This window comes from Gossypium hirsutum, chromosome A01, assembly GCF_007990345.1.
Source record: "Gossypium hirsutum isolate 1008001.06 chromosome A01, Gossypium_hirsutum_v2.1, whole genome shotgun sequence".
Lineage (NCBI taxonomy): Eukaryota > Viridiplantae > Streptophyta > Magnoliopsida > Malvales > Malvaceae > Gossypium > Gossypium hirsutum.
In genome coordinates this window covers 41,510,021-41,520,573 of record NC_053424.1, presented here as the reverse complement: position 1 = coordinate 41,520,573, position 10,553 = coordinate 41,510,021, and positions in this window count along the sequence as shown.

The following is a 10,553-nucleotide window of genomic DNA, read 5'->3' as shown; positions in this document are numbered from 1 at the left end:
TTTAAATATTTTTTTAACTTGATTTCGTGGTCTCAAAACCACCGTTCCGATTAGGGTCTAAATCAGGTTGTTACTACTCTCCCTCTTAGGGATTTTCGTCCTTGAAAATCTTACCGGTAAATAGGTTTAGATAGCATTCTCTCATTACATATTGTGACTCCCACGTTGCTTCCTCAACACCGTGCTTATTTCACAGTACTTTAACCAATGGAAATTTCTTATTTCACAACTCTTTAATCTCACGAGCTAGAATATGAATCGGTTCTTCCTCGTACGTCATATCGGGCTTAATCTCAACTTCAGTCAGACTAATCACATGTGAGGGATCTGATCAATATCTATGAAGCATCGAAACATGAAATACATTGTGAATCTTTTCTAGTTCAGGTGGTAACAACAATCTATAAGCAACTGGCTCGATTCGCTCGAAAATCTTATGCGTCCCAATGAATCTCGGACTCAATTTGCCTTTACGATCAAATCTGAGTATTTTCTTCCATGGTGAGACTTTTAAAAACACTCTATCCCCAATCTGAAACTCTATATCTTTACGTTTTAAGTCTGCATACAATTTCTAATGATCTGATGCTGCTTTTAGACTTTCACGGATTACTTTCACTTTCTATTCAGTTTCCCTGACCAAATCAACCCCGTGTATCTTGTTTTCACTGAGTTCAGTCCAATACAATGGTGTTTACATCCATATAAAGCCTCGTAAGGTGCCATTTTAATACTTGATTGAAAGCTGTTATTATACACAAATTCAATCAAAGGTAGGTATCGTTCCCACGTACCTTCAAACTTGAGAATGCAACATCTCAAAATATCCTAAAGTATCTGAATGATTCGTTCAGACTGACCATCTGTCTGGGGATGAAAAGCAGTGCTAAAATGTGTTCGAACTCTCGATATAAACCTCGATGTAAACTTCGAATCTCTATCCAACACAATAGAAATAGGTACTCCATGTAGTCTCACAATCTGAGAAACATATAATTCAGCAAGTTTATCGAGCGAATAATCTGTTCGAACTGGAACAAAGTGAGCCAATTTAGTCAATCTATCAACAATAACCAGATTGCATCTTTCTTGCTCGGTGTCAATGGTAAACCAGATACAAAATCCATCGTGACTCTGTTCCATTTCCATTCAGGTATCATGATTGGCTGAAGCAATCCAGAAGGTACCTGATGTTCGGTTTTTACTTGTTGACAGATTAAACACTTCGAAACATAGTAAAAAATGTCTCGTTTCATACCATGCCACTAGTAGAGCTGTTTCAAATCACTATACATCTTCGTACTACCCAGGTTAACAGATAGTCGACTATTATGAGCTTCATTCAAAATCATTTGAATCAACTCTGTATTTCTCAAAATGCATATTCAGTTTCTGAACCGTAAACTTCCCTCAACATCCACTTGAAATTTTGAATCAACATTCGATTCACATTGAGCTCATTTTACTATCAAATCATTATCGACCTTCTAAGCTTTACAAATCTACTGAATAAATAACGCTCTTGCTTTTAACTCGGCTATTATCGCACCATCATTTAACATAACCATATGTGCATTCATTGCACACAAAGCAAACAGGGATTTTTGACTTAGAGCATCAGCAACAACATTAGCCTTTCCCGGATGATAATCAATTACTAGCTCGTAATCTTTTAACAACTCTAACCATCGACACTGTCTCAAATTCAGATATTTCTGAGTCATCAAGTACTTCAGAATTTTATGATCGGAATAAACATGAAATTTCTCACTGAACAGATAGTAACGCCAAATTTTTAACGCAAACACAATAGCAGTCAACTCTAAATCGTGTGTCGGATAGTTCTTTTCATGAGGTTTTAACTGTCTCGAGGCATAAGCTATAACTTTACCTTTTTGTATCAAAGCACAGCCCAAACCATTTAAAGATGCATCACTATAGATAACAAATTCTTTACCCGATTCTGGTTGAACTAACACTGGAGCTACTGTCAAAAGGGCTTTCAACTGATCAAAACTTTTCTGCCAGTGTTCTGACCACTCAAACTTAACATCTTTCTATAGTAGCTTCATCATCGGGGTTGCAATCATAGAGAAACCTTTCATGAACCATCTATAATAACCAGCAAGTCCTAGAAAACTTCAAACTTCAAAAACATTTCTCGAGGGTTTCCAATTAAGTATTGCTGAAATCTTACTCTGATCAACCCAAATACCTGATGCTGAAACAACATGTCCCAGAAAGCTAACTTTGTGTAACCAGAACTCACATTTACTAAACTTTGCATACAACTATTTTTCTTGCAAAGTCTGTAACACAAGTCTTAAATGCTCGGCATGTTCGGTTTCATTACGGGAGTAGATCAATATATCATCAATAAACACAACCATAAACCGATCCAAATACTGTCTGAAGATCTGATTCATCAAATCCATAAAAATAGAAGGTGCATTAGTAAGTCCAAAAGGCATAACTAGAAACTCATAATGTCCGTACCTCATTCGAAAAGAAATTTTTGGCACATTAGAGTCTCTGACTCGCAACTGATAATAACCCGATCTCAAATCTATCTCCGAAGACACTGAATCCCCTTTTAACTAATCTAACAGGTCGTCAATCTGTGGCAATGGATATTTATTCTTTATAGTCACCTTATTCAGCTGGTGGTAATCAATACACATTTTCATAGTTCCGTCTTTCTTTTTCACAAATAGAACGGTGTACCCAAGGAGAGAAACTCGGTCACGCGAAACCTCTATCTGTCAACTCTTGCAACTAAGCTTCCAATTATTCTAATTCAATAGGCGTTATCTGATACGGAGCTATTGAAATCAGAGTCGTCTCCGGTACTAACTCAATACCAAACTCTACCTCTTAGATAGGTGGCAAACCAGGTAATTCTTCTAGAAATATGTCCGGATACTCACACACAACTGGTACGGATTCAATCTTCTTTTCAGTCACTTTACTATCAAGTACATAAGAAAAGTGAGCTTCAAAACCTTTTCTCATATATTTTTGAGCTAACATCGAAGATATTACTGCTGGTAAACCACTTAGATAATTAGATTCAATCCGAATAATCTCGTTATTCTAACATCTCAAACCAATGGTCTTTCTTTTGCAATTAACAACGGCATCATGCAAAGTCAACCAATCCATACCCAAAATTATATCGAACTCGTCGAAAGGTAACAACATCAAATCGGCAGGAAAGCATGAATCTCGAATCATCAACGGGTAATTTTTACACACTTTGTCAACCAAAACACATCGGCCCAGGGGGTTCGATACTTGAATCACAAACTCAGTAGGCTCAACAGGCAAAGTCTTACTGGATACTAATGTTTCACACACATACGAATGAGTTAAAATAGATTATTCGCTCGATAAACTTGCTGAATTATATGTTTCTCATATTGTGAGACTACACAGAGTACCTATTTCTATTGTGTCGGATAGAGATTTGAGGTTTACATCGTGATTTTGGAAGAAACTGCAAGATGCACTAGGTACGAAATTACATTTTAGCACTGCTTTTCATCCTCAAATAGATGGTCAATCTGAACGAATCATTCAGATACTTTAGGATATTTTGAGATGTTGCATTCTCAAGTTTGAAGGTACGTGGGAACGATACCTACCTTTGATTGAATTTGTGTATAATAACAGCTTTCAATCGAGTATTAAAATGGAACCTTACGAGGCTTTATATGGATGTAAACACCATTAGACTGAAATCAGTGAAAACAAGATACACGGGGTTGATTTGGTCAGAGAAACTGAACAGAAAGTGAAAGTAATCCGTGAAAGTCTAAAATCAGCATTAGATCGTCAGAAATCGTATGCAGACTTGAAACGTAAAGATATAGAGTTTCAGACCGGGGATAGAGTGTTTTTGAATGTCTCACCACGGAAGAAAATACTCAGATTTGGTCGTAAAAGCAAATTGAGTCTGAGATTCATTGGGCCATATGAGATTATAAAACAAATTGGGCCGGCTGCTTATAGACTATTGTTACCACCTGAACTAGGTAAGATTCACAATGTATTTCATGTTTCAATGCTTCATAGATATCGATCTGATCCCTCACATGTGATTAGTCTGACTGAAGTTGAGATTAAGCCTGATATGACGTATGAGGAAAAATCGATTCATATTCTGGCTAGTGAGATTAAAGAGTTGCAAAATAAGAAAATTCTGTTGGTTAAAGTACTGTGACATAAGCATGGTGTTGAGGAAGCAACGTGGGAGTAAGAAGATATAATGAGAGAATGCTATCTAAACCTATTTACTGGTAAGATTTTCAAGGACGAAAATCCCTAAGGGGGGAGAGTTGTAACAGCCTGATTTAGACCCTAATCAGAACGGTGGTTTTGAGACCACGAATTCAAGTCAAAAAAATATTTAAATATTATTTTTTGTGTTTATTATATGCAAATTTGCATGTGTGAAAGTTTCATGTGAAAATTTGATCGTTTGTGTGCTTAATTTAATAAAAGGGTTTAATTGCATAAATTAACAAATTGATAGTTTATTTTATAAAGACCAATTTGTTACTAGATTTATAAATTGAAGTATTTATGTTGCAAATAAACCTTTAGACTATGTGATTGCCGAATGTATCGTTATTATGTATGTTTTTTGTTATTAGTTTTAAAAGGTTAAATATGTAATAAGGTAAATAATATAAATGTTATAATATTACATAAAAAATAAAATGATGTTCATATATGCATGCTTTGACCAAAAATAAAAAGAAAGAAAAGAAACTAAAGCTTGGTGATATTCGACCATTTCTCAAGCTTGATTCAAGGTTAGTTTGGGTTCAGTTTTTGATAATTTTTATGTTTTTAAGATCGTTGCTTCGAATTGTATCCGACCCATGTTAGAATTTCTGATTTTGATGAATGTTTTGAGTTGTGCCATTGATGAATATTTGTGTTTTGTGATGTTTGATGATGAAATATTAAAGATATGTTTAAGATTAACATGTTTTGTATTGGAATTTTTGATGAATTTGAGTAATTAGGGCTAAATTGCAAAAATAATAAATTAAAGGACTAAAATGTGAAATAAATGAAATATATGGACTAGTATGAGTATAAGGAATATTCAGCCTAACTAGTTGTTGTGAGATTGTGCATATTTTGTGTTTTATGCAATATGGACTAAATTGTGAAAAATGTGAAATATCAGGGGTAAAAGTGTAATTTGTCCATTTGTGTGTTTTTGGATGAATTTGGTTGAGTATTTGATTTAATAAGTTTAATTTATATTAATTTAGATCAAGAAAAGTGAAAATTAGATTTAGATCGGGGGAAAAATAAAGTTGTCGACTAGCCGATCCATACCAATTTTTCATCGTCCGAGGTAAGTCATTAAGCAATTAAACATCATTAATTTTAGACGTAACTTAGTTTAATATGCTATTTTGGAATATCTAAAAGTTTCGATATATGAATTATTTATGAGACAATGTTATAATAGTGATATTCGAGCTTTGAGCCTAGCAAGCCTTCTGTTGGTGAATTTAATCAGGCTTATTGCCTAGCAGGCTTATTGCCGGTGTATAAAAATCATACTCTGAGTCAAGCAAGTCTTGTGCCGGTGTGAAATACAGGCTTAGGCCTAGCAGGCTTTATGCCAGTGAATTATTATAAGTTTATGCTTAAAAGACTTTATACTGATGTGGAAATTGAATACGTTAAATGAGCTAAAATGACTAGGTATGAGCTAGCTTATTACTTAATTGAAACAAGTTAAGTAAGCTTCTTGATATCTATTATAAGATATGTAAGATATAAGTGAAGAATATGAGTAGATATGAGAAGTATGTTTCAGCTATATATATATATGAAGTTGAGTTTTGATTCATGGGTATATATATATTTGAATGTAAGCATACTTGGTATAATGTCAGTTTGGGAATGAAAAGTTGAATGATATTATGCTAAATGTGATACATTAGCATTCGACCAAGGTAACTTATTTGTGTAAAAGTATAAGTTATAAATAAATGAGATGATATATTTGAGATTAAGTATAATAATAATGTTATAATTTGGCTTGTTTTAAATGCTTTGATTATTCATTTGAATGATTAAATTTTCTTATGACTTACTAAGCTAAATTAGCTTACTTTGTGTATTTAAGTTTACCTTTATTTTATAGATTTCGGATTCAAGTTACAAGCTTGGGGATCGTTAGAAAAGTCTAACACACTATCGATCACCTTTAGTATTTTATAAACTGAATTTTTAAACTTATGGCATGTATAGGCTGGAACATGTTTTGAAACGATGAACTTTGGTTTTGTATAAAGCCATGAAAAAATGGCTTGGTATTTATGCTTAGTCTTGGTTTTATGTGTGCTTAGTTATTATGTTTAATGAGCTATGCATAAATGTGGTAAAAATTCATTTCAGTTAAAGTTTATTTGGTTATCATGTTGTATATCATGGTTGAACATAATTTCTGTTATATGAAAGTCTTGAGGATTGGTTGTTGATTTCAAATGTGGCATGAAGAAATTGATTATGTTATATGATTATAAATACATATAATTATTTAATCTTGTTTTGAGCTTATATTGGAAGTGTATCTGAGTATATAATGCATGTGAAAATGTTTTGTATTTTTGCTATATGTTTATATTGAGTGTTAAATAAGTTAAAGTAGGCTATGTGATTGTTAATTAAAAACTGAGACACATACATGATACCATTTGGTGTACTTTTATCATATATACTAAGACAATGATTTATGCTAGCCGAATGGACTAGAAACTAGAATGAGTTTCTTCGTAAATGGAAGCTCATTATATTTGGTGTTAATATGCAAAATATACAAGTTTCATATAGATTAATATGTTGGTGTCGTATATATATGAAACAAAGGGTTGATAATGTATATTTTATTTTAAATGGTATATAATTTATGCATGTGCAAGACTTTTATAAAAATGGGTCTAATATTCAACAATTTGATGTGTTATATGTTCTGTACATGTATAAATGATGGGTTATGTGTAATTTATATCATGCTATGAATGGCATATATTATGAGTTTCGTTAATTGATTTAGTTATAATAATTGCTGTGGTTAAAGTTTTGAACTACCATCCAACCCTACACTCCGCATGATGTCATCTCGGGTTGCCCCAAAACGATGATCATCAGCAATGTCCACGACCCTCAGGGTATTGGGACTGCCCTCGACCTTCTAGGAATTTGGGCTAATAGTATGCAGATAAACTACCAGTCACATAAATTACGTAGCAAATCTAACGTATAGGCTGTACTGTGCAAAGCGGTGAACCACGGTACAAACATGCAGTATGAACAACCAGATCAGGTAGTAGTATGTAGTGTAGCTAACGTACCTGCAGTGTGGTGCAATGTGGTAATCTGCTATACTGATAGGTTGCACTAAAATTGCCAGTTTAGTCAATGGTACGTAGTGTAGCTAACATACATGCGGTATAGTGCAATGCAGTAATCCGCTATAGCGATATGATGTCGTCTCGGGTTGCCCGACAACAATGACTATCTGCATTGTCTATGACCTTCACGGCATTGGGACCGCCGACGACCCTCTGGGTATTAGGGACTCACAACCAGCAGATCAGCTACTAGTTCAGTCAACTTAATCTCCCTTCTCTTCAAAATCCCACCCAAAATAGTTTATGCATATGTATGCATGTATACAGTTAGATGTACACAATCAGAATACCAGCCTCAGATAATTAATTAGAAGCAGACATTCACATCCAATCAGTCAGTTACAAAGGCATACATGTCCACACTCATAACTTAAATTTTGTATCAAACTTATTGCAAAACCAATCACAAATAACACACACATCAAGCCCAGATCAGAGTCATAGTTACCCTCAGTAAAGCGCAGTCGAGGGTTGAAACACACAAAGTTGCTATTAAACTTAAATTTAACCTAAAGTCATTATTTAGCAAGATAGGGCCACACGCCAGTGTGCTCCGACTGTGTGGAGCGTTTCAGGCCGATGGGGGTCCAAACGCCCGTGTGCTAGGTTGCACACAACCTTGTGTTAGAGGCAAATGCCCGTGTGAAGTGGGGGCACGGCCGTGTGAACATAACTCTGTGACAGCCCAAAGTTGACCCTAGTCGGGAAGTGGTTTCGGGACCGCTAAATCGAGTCACCGAAATGTTTGAATGTGATACTTATTGTGTAGAATATGTAATTATGAATGTGTGAAAATTTCAAGCTTCAATTTGGTTGATTTCATGTGAATTTAGTCAATAGGACTTATGTGAGAAAATTCTAAAATGTGATAGGTCAATGTGTGAGGACCTACTAGTGCATGTGGACAAAGGGGGGACTTGCATGTCAAATTCCCCCCCTAATGAGTAGTGGCCGGCCATGACAAGGAAGGATGGGCAAAACATGTCATGAAACATGTTTTGTTAGTGGAAGAATAAAATAAGGAGTATGGGTAATAAAGAAATGGAAAACAAAAGAAAAAAAAATGTGTGTGTGGTGTTTGTCCCCCCATTGCCGTGAGCTCAAGAGAAGAAAGGAGAAAAGTTTGTGTTCATCCTTTCTCACCTCCATTTTAGCCTAAATTAGAAAGAAAAACAAAGAAAAAAATTTCTCATCCTTTGGTTCATCCTTGGCCAAAAATTTTAAGGAGGAAAGAAGAAGAAAGGTGAAGAGATTCGGCCATGCATGTAGCTAGGCCAAGGTATGTTTAATGATGTTCCATGAGATGCATGCATGTTTTAGTTGTTAGCTTGAGTTCTACCTAGCCCATGGTCTAAATCTTGCTATGTGATGGAAATGGCACTTGACCATAGATGCATCATTCTTGGTTGGTGTTTGATGTTGTGGTGATGAGGCATGAGGATAAGTTAAGATTCGGCCTAGGTGGAGGTTGTGTTAATGCCATTGCATGCAAAATATGAAGCTTGTTAATGATGCATGTGATGATGGCTTGATGATTCTTGAACCTCCTTTTTAGCATTTTTGTGTGAGCACATATGTGCATTGGTTGCTAAAGGGAGAAGAATCGGCTAGCAAGATGTGTGCTAAGGCCGAATGTAACTTTGCATGTTGATGAGCAATGCATGTGTTAAATCGATGAAAAGGGGGAGGATGCTTTACTAGTGTGTATATGTGTGTATTAAGTGTTGAAATCGACCCCAAAAATGGACATGCATATTCGGCCAAGGGGAAAGAAATTAGCTAATATGTTGTGTTGATGCATGATTTTTGCATGTATGAGACTTTAATGTCTAATGTATAAATATGGGCTAAGTGCCTTGTGTTCATCTTTTGATGCCTAAAATGATGAAATCAATTTATTTGTTTGATTAAGCTCAAGAGCAAAGGGGAAATAAAACCGATAAAGGGAAGGAAAAAGTGGTTGAATAGCTAGCGGAATCGTTCGACAACACCCGAGGTAAGTTCTTGAGTAAGAGAGCTTAAATTTCGATGTGATTAAATCATGCTCTATGTGTGGCTATTGAGCCGAATGTGCAAGGACAATATGTGCCTTGTGTTTGAGTTTCGTAAACGAAAATGAAATATGAATGTGCTATGAATTATTGTTAGATGTGCATGATTAATTGAATGCTGTCCGGGCTAAGTCCCGAAGGCTTTGTGCTAAGTGAATATATCCGGATTAAGATCCGAAGGCATTCGTGCGAGTTATTAAATCCGGGTTAAGTCCCGAAGGCATTCGTGCGAGTTATTAAATCCGGGTTAAGTCCCGAAGGCATTCGTGCGAGTTGTTAAATCCGGGTTATGTCCCGAAGGCATTGTGTGAGTTACTAAAACCGGGCTATGTCCCGAAGGCATTTGAACGAGGAGCTATATCCGGTTAAATCCCGAAGGTACGTGATTTGGTAATGAATGAGCTTGCTGTAAAATTCCAGCGAATACTCGAAAAACATCCCAATATGGGGATATGTTACGTATGTGTTGAATTTAATCGAGCCCTTACAAATAAATGTTCGCTCAGTTGATAAACGAGCTACCGGCCTTCGGCCAAGTTAGTTTATTGTGTATGTACATAAGGGTTGTTAATGTTGTGAAGCAAGTTTGATATCGGTAAATTGCGTATTATGAAATATTCCGTTTAGCTAAATGTGTGCTATTCTTTGTGCATGCTGGAATTCCTTGCTCAAACTTACTAAGCATAAATTGCTTACTCGTTACATTGCTCCTCTGTTTTATAGATTTTTGGTTCTCCAGCTATCGGACTCGGGATCTTGAAGTCGAAGTCACCCACACTATCAAAGGCTCTTTTGGGTACTATTTTGGTTGAATTTTGATATGGCATGTATAGGACTACCCATTGTTGTCTTTCGAGTACTTTATGAAATGTATAAGTGTACAGCCATGCGAAAATGGCTTGTAGAAGTGGAGTATGGCATTAGACCATTCGTATTTATGAATGTATAGATGGTTTCATGATGTAACTATGTTGGAATGGAAGTGTTGAGCAAATGATCAGCCACTAGAATGGCTAAGTATGATCATATGTGGGCTTATGTATGACAAGGCCCTAGT